Source organism: Stenella coeruleoalba, assembly GCF_951394435.1.
Source record: "Stenella coeruleoalba genome assembly, chromosome: X".
NCBI lineage: Eukaryota > Metazoa > Chordata > Mammalia > Artiodactyla > Delphinidae > Stenella > Stenella coeruleoalba.
Window position 1 is genome coordinate 100,352,772 of NC_137152.1, and position 19,224 is coordinate 100,371,995.

The 19,224-nt window shown below is 40.2% G+C and overlaps 1 protein-coding gene across 10 annotated transcripts in view; it reads left to right on the plus strand.

Annotated features, from left to right (window-relative positions):
• The first annotated feature begins 268 nt into the window (after window positions 1-268).
• Window positions 269-19,224, plus strand: part of XIAP (X-linked inhibitor of apoptosis) — a 45,270-nt gene continuing 26,314 nt past the window's right edge. The window contains exons 1-2 of one of the 10 annotated variants that reach the window (XM_079910860.1): window positions 269-403; window positions 668-794. The gene's annotated coding sequence lies outside the window, so the exon portion shown is untranslated. Of the gene's footprint in view, window positions 404-489; window positions 795-1,094; window positions 1,233-2,316; window positions 2,335-5,622; window positions 5,733-9,877; window positions 10,567-19,224 lie in introns of those variants that run through there. The other 9 variants (XM_079910852.1, XM_079910855.1, XM_079910854.1 and 6 more) reach the window with 9 other exon arrangements.

Genomic DNA, 19,224 nt, shown 5'->3' on the forward strand with positions numbered 1-19,224 from the left:
ATATGAGAGTGCCTACCTTAGAGGGTTGTCAAAATTACAACAAAGAACACGCCGACCACAGTGCCTGGTCTCTAGCAAGAACTCAACATGTTCGCTCTCTTCTCTGTCTTTTCATCCTTTTACTTCTATTCCCCGACTCCTCCACCACGGAGCTCAGCAGGCAAAAACCGTGGGAAAAATCACCTCAAGGCTGAAAGAGGAAACGTTTGAGCTGGGGGCGGGGACTGCGAGGTGCCCACTGCGCATGCGCACCCGCTCCGTCAGGTTCTGGTTTCCAGCTAGGGGGTGGGGTGCAGGGGCAAACAGGGCTTCGTTTGTCCCGGTTACCCCTTTCCGGCCCGGGGAAGTGGCCGGACCTCGGCGGAGTCCCGGGCGGGCTCAGCGCTAAGCTAGGGCTGGAAGGGTAAGTTCGAAAATGGCGGAGGGGGAAGAAGGAGGGGCTTTACTGGGCGGGAGGCTGGCCTAGCGGCCGGGCAGAGGCCAGGAGGCCGTGAGGGGCCCAGCGGCGCGGCGGGGGCCGGAGACAGACGGGCCGCCCAGCGTGCCTTGTCTCTTCGAGGCCTTGGCGTGGACGCACTTCGGATTCCCCAACTCGGGGTCCCTCCGGGGAGTGGGCGGGCTGGTGGGTGCGAGTGAGGGAGACGAAGGGACTTCCGTTTCCTTCCAGGCTGGGGCCTGGCCGCCGAGAGGAGTTGGCATTTCCATATTGGGGCTCGGGCCGCCCCTCCTCCAGGACCCTCCCCTCAGCACTGCTCCGGGCGCCGCGGGCGATCCAGGCCGGCTCTCCAGGCGAGGTGGGTACTGCCCGTACGGGCTTCCTCCTCCTCCCCTTTCCTTCTCTCCTCTCCCCTCCCTCCCCTCGGGCCCCGCGCTGCGGGGGAGGGCGGGAAGGCAGCCCCTACCCTGCGCAGGTGGCCGGCCCGGGTTCTGGGGCCCAGGTTCCCGGGACTGCGGAAGAAAGGCATGGGTGGCTTCAGGCCGCCCGGGTGCCTCCGTAAACCCCGTGACGCCTAAGGTAAATCGAGTCAAAGAACTTTTTTTTTTTAAATGATCAAAGGGGACTTCCCCCCCCCCCCCATTCTGACGCCTGTGGCAGGTACGGAGCTGGGTGGAGTGTGTCTGGCGAGGGCGTGTGAACCGAAAGAATAAGAGCCAAAGACCTTCCGGAAGAGGAAATTAGCTAGTAATTTTTTCCAACCTTTGCTGCCCTTGTCACCTCCCCAGCATATTCTGTGAGTACAACAAAATTCATTCTAACTTTCAGTTTCATTATTTTAACTCCATAATACCCTTGTTTTCTAATCGGGAGGAGGGGGAGTGGTTATTGCTGACACTAAGCAACAGCCCTCTCCACCTCCAAAAAAAGAAAAACGTCAAATCAAAACTTCATAAAAACGTATCAGATTTTCATAATCCACTACTTTGCTTTCAAATATAACTACGTCACTACTTATGTCACAGATGTACTACCTTGATAGTTAATGACACATAGAAATTTACTCTTGTAAGATTGGAGGTTGCTATTAGTGTTTCTTTCTTCTCCTTTTTTACTTAACATTTGTTATATCCAGTTCAAGAGAACACTGTTACAGACGGCCATCTTAGAATTACAGCATTTTAGAGTTGGAAGGGATCTTAGTCCAAGCATGATATTTTACAAAAGCAGAAACCAAGGCACAGGAATATTTCATGGCTTGCCTAAGGCTACTCCATTACTTAGATTAGAACCCAGGTTGCCTGGCTCCTTGCTCACTGCTCTTTCTGCACAACTGCTCCACGTAGCCTCCAAGCAAGAAAATTAAATGTATTCAGTGCACATTTGTGAAGCATGTACAGCTTTGTGCCATACAACTGTTCTACCTTCTTTCAGTATATTTAACATGCTTATGAAGCCAGAAGAAAGTGGCAGTAGTTTAGGTTAAAAAGATTTATATGTGCACACACATCTACTTGTATATGCTCAGATAACTTCTTGAAGGATGCACAAAAAAAATGTTAACAGTGGTTATTTATGGAGGGTGGGGGGGCGTGGGAAGCTTTTTACTTTGCACCTCAGATGTGACCTAATGTACTGTTTGAATTTCTTACCGTAAACAAAGTATTGATTTTATAACTAAAAACAAGTGTTAAAGTTTGCACACATACGTATATCAGTATAAGCAAGTATCAGTGGTATGTGTATATATATTTATATACATATATGTATTTATGTATCAGTGATTTGTATTGTAAAATCCAGAGTGGTTCACGTCAGCCCAACTGGCAAAGCAGGCCTGATTATTGGATGCTCATATTTCCTCTGTGGTTTGCTCCTATTGCCCCTAATGTGAGAAGGTAACAATATTATATTAGTCTTTATATATTTTTAGAAAATGTGCTAAGCTTTTAATTATTGAATTATGTAGCAGATTATAGCATTCAGGATATCAAATTTGGCACAATGAAAAAATTCTGAATGTAGAATCTTTGTGGGTAAGAATCATTAAAAATAAATTTAAGATCGTAAAGGTCCCTGGTGATTAGTAGTTCAGCTCTTTTGTTTTTATGAACAGGTTAAGACACAAAAAGTGAATTGCCCAAGGTTATATATCTGATTATTAACAGAGCTTGGACTAGAGTCTAGGTCCTAGTCCGGTGCCCATTGTACTACACCTGTCATTTTATTGCTTTCTGGTGCATTCGATGACTCCAACGAGGGGGACAAAGTAATGCTGACTAAAGGTTAGTTAGGCCCATTTCAATAGATAAGAATTATTGTAATTAATGTCTCAGTTAACTTGTATAGTGCTTGAAATATTTTAGTAACGTAAATGTTCTCCTTATATTTGGTTGTAAGCATTAACTTGTTTAGTAAATCGTTTGTTTATATTATAAAGTCTTAGAGACTCCAAATATGAACTAATGATATTTCACTGTTTTTGTTTGGCCTCATATTTAAGTCTGGTAGCTGATGCTTACAGACAAAAAAAAGTGCTATGATTTATTTAAAAAATAAGAAACTACTTACTGAGCACCTACTATATCTGCCAGGTATTGTACTATGTGGTAGAATTCAAAAGATGAATAAGGCAAAATAGATGCCCTTGTTTTTTTGAGGATGGGAGATTATCATGAGCTGTCAGTTCTCAAGGTTTGTCTCTGTGGTCTAATCTGGTAATAGTATTACATATTACAGAATGTAATCTGTAGCACTGTTTAAGGTCATTGTGTGAGTAGATCTGAGGAGATAAACACAGTAGTGGTAAAATAAGTTGACATTGAATTGAATAAATATTATTTTCATGTCTTAGAGGTCATGTGGTACAGTGGAAAGAACACTAGGTTGAAAGCCTGAGTTCTTGTGTTGGCTTTGTTTCCGATTAGCTGTGGGATTGTGAGCAAATCACTCAACCTCGTTGCCTCCATGTTTCTTTTTTCTTTTTCATAAATTTTTAAGTATATTTATTCCACTTAATTCAAAACATGAAAAGAGCATTTGGAATATTATATATTATAAATGTATCTACCATAAGAATTTGAGGCCAAACTTAAGAGTTATATGTTTTATCTACTTTGTGTATACTTAATAGGTTGTCCTTTGTGTGATAAAAGCATATTTATGTCCATTTTGTATGACTTGGTGTGGACTTTTATTATTTTTAATTATGGTATAGTTGTAGTTCTGCTATTTAATACGTTTTGAGATTTGATTTGGTGTGATTGGTACCCAGTCTTTGTTATGGATACATGTGATTCACTATTATGATCTGCTTCTATAATGTATTTTCAAGGATATGGGTTGTGGTGACAAGTGAGGTTTACCTGCGTAGACTGGGAGTAGCTTGAACTCAGATGGTCAGACAGAAGTTGAACTGAGTAAGTTAAGGCTGATTTCTTAAACTGGGCAAAGGTTGTGCCGTTGTGTATTCCCTGGCATATCTATAAATACTTATATATGGTTTGAACTTTTATGCTTATTCCTGTAATAATTTTGTTGACCTCAAAACACAGGCTTCTCAGCATATATTGCTATGTGATATACTTTTGTATGGCTCCACCTAATTTTTTAAGCCTTGAAAGGGCACAGAGCCTAACATTTTCTACCTCACTGGACTACCCTTTCTGCCGGTAATAATTTCCTATACTTATATTGGTCAGAATCACGGGGTTTGCTTTTTTTACTGTCATTTACAGGCCACATGATCTTCGATGAGTAACAACCAGTCAGAAAACCAGTTTCCTCATATTTCAAATAGGGGTATGATGTGTTGTGTAGGTTGAATTAGCTACCATATATGAAAAAATTCTAAATTGTGAAGCACATTACATATTTTAGTTATTATCAGAGGTAACATGGTAAAAGAGGATGGGCTGTGGAATCACACAAGCTCATGTTTAAATTTTGACCTTGTTAAAACAAATAGGATTAGAAACTTAGTTTCAATTCAGCATGTTTTAGATTAGAGAAAATACATGTAGCTAAAATGATGGGGTGAAAGGAAATGAAAATTAGTTTATAGATAGTGTTTAGAACACGTGAGCATTCATTAAATATGTTGTACTGTTTTAATTTGCCTTATAGTCACTTGTGGCAGTTTCCTTTACTTTGTTGTCATTTTTTAACTTAAGCCCAATGGAAGACAAACCTACTAAATGTTTGCTTATAGACAACAGAGTGTCTTTTAGATAGGACAAAATATTTTTACTGGGGAAAAAGAAAAGATGTTGGCTTTTATCAAGCACTTGTTTCAGCACTTGCTTGAGATCCCAACATGATCATGGAAGAGAATACTTAATTCTGAGAAAGATCTACAGTAGGTAGTACCCATTCACCAAATCATCCATCAAAAGAACCTCAGAATAGCACTTGTGGAACCATCTGATTTTTTTCAGTACTGCATCCTAATCACTCTGTCAGAATAAGTTATCTGGATGAGTATCAAACAGAATAAGTTCCAGATTCTATGGCCTTAGTCAATTCATTTAACTTCCTTATGCTTTAGTTTTCTTATCTTTAAATGAAAGAGTGATTTCTATTATCCTGTTCATTACAAATATAAGTAAATTATGTTGAACAAGTTTTGCTTGTGGATGTCTACGAAATATAATGATTTTGCTTTTCTGTGTACTTGATTCTGAGCTGCCCTTTTGTAAAAATTATTTTAGGGAAATTTTTTTTGGCCAAGGATAAGGGGAGACTCCTTTCTTACCAGTCCCCCAGATTAATTTATTATTATTTTATAAATTTATTTATTTATTTTTGGCTGCGTTGGGTCTTCATTGCTATGCGCGGGCATTCTCTAGTTGTGGCTAGAGGGGGCTACTCCTCATTGTGGTGTGTGACCTTCTCATTGCAGTGGCTTCTCTTGTTGCGGAGCACAGGCTCTAGGCACATGGGCTTCAGTAGTTGTGACACGCGGGCTCTAGAGCACAGGCTCAGTAGTTGTGCACGGGCTTAGTTGCTCTGCGGCATGTGGGATCTTCCTGGAACAGGGATTGAACCCATGTCACCTGCATTGGCAAGCGGATTCTTAACTACTGCGCCACCAGGGAAGTCCAGTTTATTTATTTATTTATTTATTTATTTATTTATTTATTTTGCGGTACGCGGGCCTCTCACTGTTGTGGCCTCTCCCGTTGCAGAGCACAGGCTCCGGACGCGCAGGCTCAGTGGCCATGGCTCACCGGCGCAGCCGCTCTGGGGCATGTGGGATCCTCCCGGACCGGGGCACGAACCCGTGTCCCCTGCATCGGTAGGCGGACTCTCAACCACTGTGCCACCAGGGAAGCCCCTATTTTTTTTAAGGCATTGAGTGAACAAGTTTAGAACTCTAGCGATAGGCATCGCTCAGAACATTTTTCAATGAAATCTTTTATTTTCAACTCAAGTTAACAATAAGCAGTCAGGTATTATTATTACCTGTGTTTCTCAGCCCTCTCTGCTAATGATTTACTGCCACCCAGGCAGTGAACCAGAAGACATGTGTTCATGGCCAACCACTGTGGACATGACCTGGTTACTGCTTTTATCTCTGGGAGTTGACCTGTATCCTCTTTTTTTTTTTTTTTTTTCTTTTTTTGCGGTATGTGGGCCTCTCACTGTCGTGGCCTCTCCCGTTGTGGAGCACAGGCTCCGGACACGCAGGCTCAACGGCCATGGCTCACGGGCCTAGCCGCTCCGCAGCATGTGGGATCCTCCCAGACCGGGGCACGAATCCGTGTCCCCTGCATCGGCAGGCAGACTCTCAACCACTGCGCCACCAGGGAAGCCCTCTTTTTTTTTTTTTAACCTGATGTTTGACAGTAATATGACAAAGTATCAAGTTGGCATAAATTCTCAGGATAGGCAAAAAGATAAGGACCTAAGAGTATATTCTTCCCTCTCCTTGTAATAAGTTATAAAAATTATCTTCTGTGAAGGAAGAGCGAAAACCTTGCAATAGCAGGCCCCACTATTGATAGCTTACTGGGCCAGTTTATTCACAGATGAAGGAAGCATTGTCACATGGCAAATAGCCAAATAACACCCCCAGCCTGCTGGGCAGAATTATATAAGACACCTTGACTAATCAAGAGTCCAACTGCTTTTTTCTTTTGATTAGAATCTAATATATTTGCTGGATAAAATTTAGAAAATTAAGAAAACCACAACAAAGAAAATGAAAACCAATAATCCCAGTGCACAGAGATAATAACCACAGTAGAATTTTGATGTGTAATTTAGCCTAAGTCTTTCTGTATCGGTATTTTTTATAATTGGGATCATACTGACCAATACTGGTTTATAACCAGCTCATTTCACCTAATACAACATCATGAACACGTATCTGTGTTCTTTAGTATTCTTCTATAACCTGTAGTATACACATTACCAAAGTGGTGTTCTCTTTTGTTAGAATTGAGTTTTGTTTTATAAATAGCACTGTATTGAACATCCTTATATATACTGATCATTTCCTTAGCGTTAATGCTTAGTACTAGAATGGCTGGTTCAGAAACTAATCATATATTTTAAGACTTTTAGAATATATTGTCAGATTGCTTTCTAGAAAAGGTGTACCACTTTTTAGTTCCACCAGCAAGAGTGCCTATTGTCCCATACCTTCACTGCTGGATTTTTATTGTTGGTAGTGATGGCAGTCTCTGCCAAACAGGACAAAAATGGTATCTTTTAAAGTTTTATTTCTTTGATTACTAATGATATTTAACATTTTTGCATACGTTTGTTGGCCATTAGTATTTGCCATTTGTAAATTTGTCTATTTTCTATAGAGATGTTCATCATAGATTAATAAGTGCTTTCAAGCTTTTTCTTAAAACTATTCTCAGTCAGAAACAAGATAGATTAAAAATAGATGGTGACAGGATACACTCCTGTTTGAGACCACTTAATATTGATGTTAAAAGCAAATAAACAGAAGGATATTCATTCCAACATTCTTTATAATAGCAAAAAATTGTTAGCTTTATAAATGTCCAGCAATGAAGGTGCATAACTGTATATATATATAAAATATGTTAACATTTGTGGGGTTTTTAAAATTTGTTTTATTTTTCGCTGCATTCGGTCTTCGTTGCTGCTCACGGACTTTCTCTAGTTGCAGCGAGCGGGTGGCTTCTCTTGTTGCAGAGCACGGACTCTAGGCGCGCGGGCTTCAGTAGTTGTGGCTCGCAGGCTCTACAGCACAGGCTCAGTAGTTGTGGCGCACGGGCTTAGTTGCTCCGTGGCATGCGGGATCTTCCTGGGCCAGGGCTAGAACCCATGTTCCCTGCATTGGCAGGCTGATTCTTAACCACTGTACCACCAGGGAAGTCCAACATTTGTGTTTTTTAAAACCTATCTCTGGAGGAATGCAGAAGAAACTGGTAAGAGTGACTGTTTCTAGGAAGGGAGCCAGAGGTTTAAGGGGTGGAATGGATGCAGCTTTTGTACCTCTTGAATTATTTGATCATGTGTGTATCTTCTCTTTTTAAAAATATACATCTGCTTCCCTGGTGGCACAGTGGTTAAGAATCTGCCTGCCAATGCAGGGGACACGGGTTCGATCCTTGGTGCGGGAAGATCCCACATGCCGCGGAGCAACTAAGCCCGTGCGCCACAACTTCTGAGCCTGCGCTCTAGAGCTCATGAGCCACAGCTACTGAGCCCACGTGCCACAACTACTGAAGCCCGCACGCCTAGAGCCCGTGCTCCACAACAAGAGAAGCCACTGCAATGAGAAGGCCACACACCACAACGAAGCGTAGCCCCCACTCACCACAACCAGAGAACAGCCCGTGTGCAGTGAAGGCCCAGCGCAGCCAAAAATAAAATAAAATAATGTAAATAAATTTATAAAAATATACATCTAAAATTAATGTTCAGCAATATGGAATTGGTGAGGTTATGATAAATACAGTCAGGTACTAGTGATCCATTTAAAGTAATGTTCTAATCTAGATAAAAATTGATGTGGAGAGATGCTTATGATATATTATTAAATAGAAAAAAGCAAATTATAAAAATACCATATACTATAAATCCCCTTTAGAAATATTTATAACGTGCATGTGTTACATGCACACAGAAAAGGTTCTTAAAGGATAAACATATTAAAGTATTCACAGCCTGGATAGTAGGATTCTTTTTTCCTCTCTCTTTTAAAAAGGAAAACAGTTGTTTGTATTAAATATTGGGTTGATATCCATCATGAGATTTTGTTTTTCTGCCTGTTCTGATTTTAGCAAAGGTTTTAATCTAGACTCTGAATAGGCATAAATAGTATTAATCTGTGTTATGGATCTACAGTTTGGGTTATATAGATGGTTTGTTTTTAAATCAAAGACTTGATTAACGAGCACTGTAAATTGTCTTTAAGTTCTGAACAGTTTTCAGTAAAATAGAGGAGGGGATACTAGTGATCTTGAGCCTTTTTATTATCTTGAGTGAATTCTTGAGCCCAAACCCGTGTATTCTTCATGCAAAACATTCTTTTGGGGAACACATTCCCGCAATTTGTGGAAAAAGATGAGAGAAAAAAAAAAACGAAGAAAAAGATGAGGGAATACCTTACTGTGGGTCCATTCTGAGAGAACTGTACCTGTGGAGTTAATTATTATAAATAATTTGGCAGATATTGGAGGTCTGGGCTCAAATTTAAGTGTTACTATGACTTTCTAATTTAAGTATAGAACATGTAATTGATACTCCCTTTGTGGATTCTCAGTATGGCCTTTCAGGTGTTTACAGAAGTAGGCTTCATGATCAAGCATATATTGTAGGCAGCAGTATTAATAAGTTGATGTTATTGACTGAGCTTATGGGCTAAGTGCTCATTAATGCCATTCAGTTATTTGAATGGCTCTAGTGCTTAATTTTAGGGAGAGAACTTTTGATTTGATTGAATGTAATTAACCTCAAAAATGTTTTATTGACCATTTAACTTAAGGTTAAATGAAAATATGCTTCATAGTTTGAAGAACCTAGTAGTATAAATGAACAATTTGACTAAAAGTTGAATTTTTAATTTTATTTATTTATTTATTTTGGCTGCATTGGGTCTTTGTTGCTGTGCACGGGCTTCTTATTGCGGTGGCTTCTCTTGTTGCGGAGCACAGGCTCTAGGCACAATTGCTTCAGTAGTTGTGGCTCGTGGGCTCTAGAGCTCAGGCTCAGGAGTTGTGGCACACGGGCTTAGTTGCTCCGCTGCATGTGGGATCTTCCCAGACCAGGGATCGAACCCGTGTCCCCTGCATTGGCAGGCGGATTCTTAACCACTGCACCACCAGGGAAGTCCTAAAAGTTGAATTTTTATGTAAATATATCATAGTATAAAAGCTGAATTTAAAAAATCATATATATACACATATATATGTATATACCCTTTTTGTTTAGGGCATGTCTTTTTTTTTTTTGCAGTACGCGGGCCTCTCACTGTTGTGGCCTCTCCCGTTCTCAGTGGCCATGGCTCATGGGCCCAGCCGCTCCACGGCATGTGGGATCTTCCCGGACCGGGGCACAAACCCGTGTCCCCTGCATCGGCAGCCAGACTCTCAACCACTGCGCCACCAGGGAAGCCCAAGGGCATGTCATTTTTAAAATACAGCTTTTTTATACTATGTCACATCTACGTAGATACATTTCTTAGATACTACAGCTTTGTAAATCAAAATGCTATTTCTAAGCAGGGAGCTAACACTTTAAGATCATTAAAAGAGGGATTGAGGGACTACCCTGGTGGTCCAGTGATAAAGAATCTGCCCTCCAATGCATGGGACGTGGGTTTGATCCCTAGTCAGGGAGCTAAGATCCCACATGCCACAGAGCAACTAAGCCCGCCACGCCACAACTACTGAGCTCGTGCATCTCAACTAAGAGAGCCTGCGTGCCACAAGCTACAGAGCCCATGCGCTCTGGAACCCCCACGCTACAACTACAGAGCCCACGCGCCCTGGAGCCTGTGTGCCACAACTAGTGAAAAGAAAACCCGCACGCCACAACTAGAGAAAGCCATGCACCGCAACAAAGAGCCCATGCACCGCAATGAAAGATCCCACGTGCCACAACTAAGACCCAACACAGCCAAAAATAAATTTAAAAAATAATAGGTAAATTTTTTTTTTTAAAAAAAGAGGGATTGACCTCCACTGCACTGGGTCAAGGAGAATGTTGCTCGTTTGACAAGATCTCTATGCTGGATCCTCTATAGGGGAAAAAAGCAACTGATGAGAAAAATCTTACAATATTTCTACGTATAATGAGCAAAGAGAGAATATTAAGATGAATTTTAAATTATGATGGTGTTTTGGGTTAGCACATATAAGATTTTTATGATGTTACTATGAAAAGTTTTACAAATCTTATATTTTTGAAATGTGATTTTAGTATAGGTTTTTATCACTGAGTTGTACTGTTTGCTTGGTATGCATATATTTCTAGTTCGGTCACATTTCCTGGGCACAATGGCATATTACCAATTTTTAGTCCTCACAGTGATCTCAAGAGTCCAGTGGAGGTGGTGGGTGGGATGTGGGATAGTGACAGCAGTGACCTAATAGAGGTGCTCCAACATTCATTCTTTTGCCCAATGTTGATGAAGCACTACTGTGTGTCACGCATTGCTTTAGGCATTGGGAATACAAATGTGATAAGACAGAGCCCTTGTTATAAAGGACCTTCCTTCAAACAATGTACATATAGGTATACCTACAAACATACACACATGCAGAAATTATTCAGTCTTGTTCTAGTACAGCTTGGCTCCTCAGCTATTTTTCTTCATTTCTTTCTTCCTTTCTTTCTTTCTTCCTTTTTCTCTCTCTCTTTCTTTCTTTCTCTCTCTTTCTTTCTTTCTCTCTTCCTTTCCCTCTTCCTTTCTTTTACCCTCTCTCTCTCTTTCTCTTTCCGCGCTGTGCAGCATGCGGGATCTTAGTTCCCCGACCAGGGATTGAACCCGTGCCCCCTGCAGTGGAAGCATGGAGTCTTAACCACTGGACCACCAGGGAAGCCCCCTCAGCAAATTATTTAGAGGATATAGTGAGGGCACAAAGAGTAGTCATTCTACTAGGGTTTTGAATGGACGAATCAGGAAAGACGTCATAGATGAGATTCTGAAAACATGTTTTCTGAGTTTTCAACAGATGCCCTTATTTAATTACATAATGTGTTTCAGTTAGCATGGTAGTACTGCAGTGGGAGCTAATAGGGTTATATTGTTTGCTTAATTTTTGTCATATTTCTAACATCGTTGTATTGGGTTGGCCAAAAAGTTCTTTCAGGTTTTTCCGTATGCTGTTACGGAAAAACCCAAATGAACTTTTTGGCCAACCCAATATTAGTTTCTTAGGGCTGCCATAATAAAGTACCGCAAACTGAGTGACTTAAAACAACAGAAATTCAGGGACTTCCCTGGTGGTCCAGTGGTTAAAACCATGCTTCCACTGCAGGAGGCCTGGGTTTGATGCCTGGTCAGGGAACTAAGATCCCACATGCCACACGGCACAGCCAAAAAAAGAAAAAAATAAGAAATTAATTTTCTCACAGTTCTGGTAGCTAGACATCCAAAATCAAGGTGTTGGCAGGGCCATGCTGTCTCTGAAGATGCTGGGGAGAACCTGTTCCATGACTTTCTCTTAGCTTCTGGTGTTGCCATTGATCCTTGGTGTTCCTTGGTTCATCAATACATCATCACTGCAGTCTCTGCCTCTGTCTTCACATGGCCATCTTCCCTGTGTTTCTTCTCCTTTTCCTACAAGAATATCAGTCATATTGGATGAGGGCATTCTAATGACCTTGTCTGAACTTGATTATATCTGCAAGGACCCTATATCCAAATAAGGTCACATTCCTAACCAGTGGTGGACTTCAACATAGTTTTGAGGGGGCACAGTTCAACCCATAACAATCATTTAATTCCCTTTTAATGTGCCACGTCAATATAGTTACTTAAGAAATGCTTTTTCATGATGAGAAATTAGCAAAGCCCTTGGTTGCAGGGATGATAAGTATTTTTAGTTCATTAAATGAGTCTATAGTGACTGAATGAATTTCTTCCAGAGACCATAAGGGTGAAACACAGACAGGTTGTAGAGATCTATGAGCTCAATAGAAAAAGACTAGAGGTTTCGCTGCTTATTTGTTAAGAACAGTGATTTGTTATTCAGGTGCTACTTTGACTTAAAAAGATTTAATAAGTATTTGTAATTGCTAACTTTCAGTCATCAGAGATAGTTCCCTAGTATACCATCTTAAATAATTAAATTTATATTAATCTTCAAAATTACTTTCTTCAGTGTCTTGTACACATGTAAAACTGCTTGCTTACTTTGTTCTAAGGTGCTGTGATAACTGAAACTTATGATATTATGGGATAGATTGGTTTTTTAAATTACTTACACTGTAATAGTTGACTACCAAATAGTAGTCACTTTAAGAAATTACTGTTAATTTTCATTTCAAGTAAGATTTTTATTAGAAAGCTTAATACTTAAATACATTTCTGAGTAGTGTTCTGATATTAAATCTCACAAAAATATTTCCCTGCATGGGATTTTTTTTTCTATTGCTTTAACATTAGAGGTTTTTTTTCAATTAATCCAGAATTTATTTCTTCATATTTTTTTAACCATTTAGAGAAGCTATCCTTTAAAAGGGAATCATTTGATCCTTCATTGTTTTAATAGCACACAACTGTTACAAAGGCATCCATACTAGCCCTATTATAAGATGATTTCAATAATTTTGGGGGGAATTATCTATAAACCACAGGGAACTTCATAATATTCTTAATTTCTATGTACATGCATACTGTAGTGCTTATGCACATTGTACAATGATAAATGCCAAAGAAATCAGGTAAAGAATGAAAGTTCGCAGCCTCACACTTACTTGTTCTAAGTGGATGTGTGGGAAATAAATAGCCTAATGAAAATAATATAGATAAACTTTACTTGTCAGTGGTAAATACCACAGCTTTCTCTTAAAGTGTAGGCAGTGTTCCCAGAATAATCCCACTGAAGAAAATCCAGAATCTTTGCACAAAAAAGTGCACAGGTTTGTCCTGTGTGTAAAAACCTTTTAATCTAAGTGCATTTTATATCCAAAACAATTTGCACTACTTGAATACAGATCTTCCTCAACTTACTATGAGGTTACATCCCAATAAAACCATCCTAAGTTGAAAGTATCATAAGCTGAAGATTGATTTAATACACCTAACCTACCAAACATCATAGCTTAGCCTAGCCTACTTTAAATGTGCTCAGAACACTTACATTAGCTTACGGTTGGGCAAAATCATGTAACGCAAAGCCTATTTTATAATAAAGTGTGGAATGTCTCATGTAATTTATCAAATACTGTACTGAAAGTGAAAATGGAATGGTTGTAGGGTACAGAAAAGTTACGAGTATATCAGTTATTGACCCTCGTGATCTGAGCTGACTGGGAGCTGTGGCTCGACATGCTGCCCAGCATCACTACAGAGTATCAAATTGTGCTAGCCCAGGAAAAGATCAAAATTCGAAGTAAGGTTTCTACTGAATGCGTATCACTTTCGCACCATTATAAACTGGAAAAATCATAAGTCAAACCACTGTAAGTTGGGGACCATATGTACATTAAAAAAGTTCAAAAGCCTACCAATATAATATGTAGATATACACACCCAAAACAAAAGGAATGCTTTCCAATGAGATTAGGAATGAGGATAAGAATTAAAGGAGAGTGTCTTCTATATTACCAGAGTCAATGAAATTAACTGCATTTTAAAACATAAATTATACCTATTTGGAATTATTTTATAAATATATAATCTATAGGCTGGACAAACATCAATGTGAAAAACTGTCACAGAATTTCATAATTTAGGAACATAGCTTCAGTGCTTCATAATGTGGAAAGAAACTCCTAAGAACAGCCAATTGGTTTGATTTCTTAGAAGTTAGAAAATAATGCATTTCAGAAAATGATTTGTAACAATTAGTGACAAAAGAACAACATTAAGAAATAAAATACTGGGTACACAAGAACTGAGGTCCTCAGAGTACCAAAAGAGAATCAGACTTCACATTAAAATTTAAAGAATGTGGTTAAAGGAAAAACTAACTGGAATCTTTGTAACAGGTTAAATATTTAACCACTTCAAACAGAAATAATTTAGTCCTCTCACATAGTTCTGAAAATGTACTGTAGCATCTAGTTTTCCATATCAAAAGCATATAATTTGATTAGCAGAGCTCCCTTTGTTTTAGACTTAAAATCACCTCTGATCCACCAAAATTTGTACTAACAATTACCAAACTACTATTTGAAAAGCATTTAAACAGCTTTATTGAGATATAATTCACATACCATAAAATTAATTTTAAGGTGTACAGTTCAGTGATTTTAGTATATTCAGAGTTGTACAACCACCATTACAATCCAATTTAGAATATTTTCATTACTCCAAAAAGAAACCCAGTCAGTAACCATTTGCAGTTATTCCCCATTCCCCTCCTCTCCCAGCTGTAAGCAACCACTAATCTATTTTCTGTTTCTATTTATTTTAAGAACATTTTAAACTTACAACATTATTGTTCTCATGCCTATTCCAGGTCATTGGCTCGGAGGTTTGAAAGATCTTAAACTACCCAAATTTGCAAGTCCTGTGACATCCTCACTCAGAAAACATTCAAACGATGGTTTCATGATTGTTCAGTCTTCTAAGAGTTTTTGATCTGGAACATGTGTTTCAAATTCTGTTTGTACCATTTGCTAGGGGTGCTAAACTCATTTAATTAGACGGAATAAAACTATTCTTTCCAGACTCAAAACTGAGTTTGTTCTATTTGGGTTAACCATTTCCAGTCTTTTGATAGTAGGAACAGCTTTAGGAATCTAGTGTGGCACACCGCTGTCTTCAGTAATAATGTCATCTTCATCCTTTGGCTCAATGTTTGGTTCAATCTGCTGTGGATAGCCAAGAAAGCTGTTATCAGTAGATTGGCTAGAGCTGCCAGAAGTCCTACTGTTCCTAACGTTATTCTCCTGTTTACTTGCCTTCTATTATGATGAGGTTGTAGCTGTTTGCAGTCATCCTATTACTTGATCAAAACTCTTCCCTGAAACTTCTATACCATTAACATCTAAAACGTCATCATTAACAGCCAATATAGTCCTGTGCTGCGAGCCAGACCTCCTGGAATAAGCCAGGATATAAAGCTCCCTGGCGGGGGGTGGGTGGGGGGAGGAAGGGACTTCCTTGGCGGTCCAGCGGTTAAGACTCTGTGCTTCCAATGCAGGTTCAATCCCTGGTCAGGGAACTATGATCCCACATGCCACACAGCATGGCCAAAAATTAAAAAAACAAAAATAGCGCACACACACACACACACACACACACACACACGATCCCTGGGACCTTCTCTGAGCCATGTAGTGTCTCCGTTAGAATGAAACCATCCCAGCTATAGAGTCCCTAGGGAATGTTCAGTGTTGTGTTTGTAAAGATGAACTAATCCTATGGTGTGTTTCTGGGGGAGTGTCAACATCTGTAATAGAAGACACACATCTGAAGTCTTGGTGCATACCAATTACTAGATCTGGCATTTTTCTGTGGTTGACATTGAACATTGGTTAAAACATTTTCCTTCTTCATTAGCATGTCTGTACCAAAGGCACTGTTTGTTTCTTCCTTTTTTTCTGTGTAAAAATCTTAAGCAGCAGGTTGGTTGTTGAAGCAGTTATGTGATAATTATCATCTTTATTTATAGATAGTAAGTATCCCTGGATGTCTGTATAGCCTAATAAAATGTCATCATTAGGTATCTTATGAACATGTTGCAGTAATCCATAAAACTCCTCAAAAATGTCCAAGTTTTGCTCTTTCTATCAAAAACTGATGAAATTCAGTGCCAAACCTGCTCTTCTCCAGGATGCCCTGGCAGCCGCAGTCACGCTGAGTGCAGGGGCTGCAGCCCAGGAGCCTGCAACTCACCAAACGCACCTGCAGAGGTGGCTTGGGTCTCAATGCTGAGCTCCACAGGGTGGCTGGGCAGCCTGTCTGTGGTGCAAGTGGAGACACAACTCCATCCTGTCTCCCTCTGCTTTGGTGACTGCAGAACCCTGGTGGAGGAGGATAAGGGGGCAACTAGCCCATCCACCTCTTTGCTCTCAGCTGCCTTCCCCATGACCAGGCTCCTGACCCAGGCCAGTGGTGCTAACCGCAGAGACTTTAAGTAAAAATATTATTAAAGACATTTTGGAGAAAAAGGTCACCTATAATCCTGTCCCCTTAACTAACATATTTTACCCATATATTAAAAATTACCTCCAGGTTTGTCCATGAGTATATATTTTCACACAGTTGCAGTCAGATGTACATCCTACTTTGTATCCTTTTCCTATTTAAAATAACCTTTGTTCTATATATTTGACAACTTTAATAATAAAAACCTGAAGGAAACAGAAACTTTTGTATTGTGTGCAGATACCAGGTAAGTGGGTTTTCTGTGTGTTTTTTTCTCCCCTCCAACTCCCCATATTCCCGCATTATTGCTAGAGAAGCAGTCAGTCTCCTGTCCTTGGCACATGCCCATGGCTATCTTTACCCAGCTGACTAGGCTAAATAAATACACACACACACACGTATACTGTGTGTATGTATATGTACAGGTATATGTATGTTTTATTTTTTTCATTGAAGCTTATTAAGCCTTCTTTTATTTTTTTTAACATTTTTGAAAAATTTATTTTATTTTTGGCTGCATTGGGTCTTCATTGCTGCGTGTGGGCTTTCTCTAGTTGTGGCAAGGAGGGGCTACACTTCGTTGCGATGCATGGGATTCTCATTGCGGTGGCTTCTCTTGTTGTGGAGCACGGGCTCTAGGCGCGCGGGCTTCAGTAGTTGTGGCTCACAGGCTCTAGAGCACAGGCTCAGTAGTTGTGGTGCACGGGCTTAGTTGCTCCACAGCATGTGGGATCTTCCCGGACCAGGGCTCGAACCCATGTCCCCTGCCTTGGCAGGCAGATTCTTAACCACTGCGCCACCAGGGAAGCCCCTCCCCAGGAATTTTTAAATCTTTCCCTCTTAGAATAAAAGGTTTTCTGTGCTTTAAAACAGTCATAAATTTTAAAATTAACTTGTTATGCTATAAAAGTTAATTTCAGTCCTATTTTAAATAGGTACTACTTGGCTAACATGCACTGGTAATATATTAGCAATCCCAGTTGCTTGACAGATGTAGATGTTAGATGAAAGCCAGTTGGTTAAATTATACTCACTTGTCCAAAGAGGAACGTAACTAGAGAAATTAAAAGAAATCCTCGGGCTTCCCCGGGGGCGCAATTGTTGAGAGTCCGCCTGCCGATGCAGGGGACGCGGGTTCGTGCCCCGGTCCATGAAGATCCCACATGCCGCAGAGCGGCTGGGCCCGTGAGCCATGGCCGCTGAGCCTGCGCATCCAGAGCCTGCGCCTCTGGAGCCTGTGCTCCGCAACGGGAGAGGCCACAACAGTGAGAGCCCTGTGTACCGCAAAAAAAAAAAAAAAAAAAGAAATCCTCAACATTTAGGCAGTGTCTAACCAAAAAGAAATAGGAACAACGTGAGTTAGTTTCCTATAGCTGCTGTAACTGTTTTGCTTTTCTTTTTAACATCTTTATTGGAGTATAATTGCTTTACAATGTTGTATTAGTTTCTGTTGTATAACAAAGTGAATCAGTTATATGTGTATATATATCCCCATATCCCCTCCCTCTTGCATCTCCCTCCCACCCTCCCTATCCCACCCCTCTAGGTGGTCACAAAGCACAAGCTGATCTCCCTGTACTGTGCAGCTGCTTCCCACTAGCTATCTGTTTTACATTTGGTAGTGTATATATGTCAGTGCTACTCTTTCACTTCGTCCCAGCTTACCCTTCCCCCTCCCCGTGTCCTCAGGTCCAATCTCTACCTCGGGGTCTTTATTCCTGTCCTGCCCCTAGGTTCGTTAAAACCATTTTTTTTTTTAGATTCTGTATGTATGTGTTAGCATACGGTATTTGTTTTACTCTTTCTGACTTCACTCTGTATGACAGACTCTAGCTACATCCACCTCACTACAAATAACTCAATTTCGTTTCTTTTTATGGCTGAGTAATATTCCATTGTATATATGTGCCACATCTTCTTTATCCATTCATCTGTCGATGGACACTTAGGTTGTTTCCATGTCCTGGCTATTGTAAATAGTGCTGCAATGAACGTTGTGGTACATGACTCTTTTTGAATTACGGTTTTCTTAGGATATATGCCCAGTAGTGGGATTGCTGGGTCATGTGGCAGTTCTGTTTTTAGCTTTTTAAGGAACCTCTATACTGTTCTTCATAGTGGCTGTATCACTTTACATTCCCACCAACAGTGCAAGAGGGTTCCCTTTTCTCCACACCCTTTCCATGATTTGTTTGTGGATTGTTTGATGATGGCCATTCTGACCGGTGTGAGGTGGTACCTCTTTGTGGTTTTGATTTGCATTTCTCTAATGATTAGTGATGTTGAGCATCCTTTAATGTGTTTCTTGGCAATCTGTATATCTTCTTTGGAGAAATGTCTATTTAGGTCTTCTGCCCATTTTTGGATTGGGTTGTTTGTGTTTTTGATATTGAGTCGCATGAGCTGTTTGTATATTTTGGAGATTAATCCTTTGTCAGTTGCTTCGTTTGCAAATATTTTCTCCCATTCTGAGGGTTGTCTTTTCATCTTGTTTATGGTTTCCTTTGCCGTGCAAAAGCTTTTAAGTTTCATTAGG